Genomic DNA, 368 nt, shown 5'->3' with positions numbered 1-368 from the left:
GGCAGGGGATGGGGTCTGGCAGGGGTCACAGGGGTCCCCTCCCCCCTCCTCTGGACCCCCACCCCATCCCCTACTTACCAGCACAGAGTCCAGGTCCAGCTCCCTGCGGCGGCAAGCGGGGACAGCCCAAATCTCCAAATCTTTTCCAAATCAATTCAGAAGCTTCAGATCTTTTTATTGGTCTCCTGATTTGATTCAGATTCAGAGTTTTGGCTGCTGAATTGGGCCAAATATCCTCTGAATTTCCTCAGCAACTGAAGCTTTGCACAGCCCTACTGCCAACTTATGTATAGGTACTTCTTCCTAGTATTGTACCCAATTATTTCTTGATGCCTCATATTGGATAAATGGTCCTAACTATAGGAATA

Source organism: Crocodylus porosus, unplaced genomic scaffold (assembly GCF_001723895.1).
Source record: "Crocodylus porosus isolate Cpor-Errol unplaced genomic scaffold, CroPor_comp1, whole genome shotgun sequence".
In the NCBI taxonomy this organism is placed as follows: domain Eukaryota; kingdom Metazoa; phylum Chordata; order Crocodylia; family Crocodylidae; genus Crocodylus; species Crocodylus porosus.
This window is presented reverse-complemented; position numbering follows the sequence as displayed.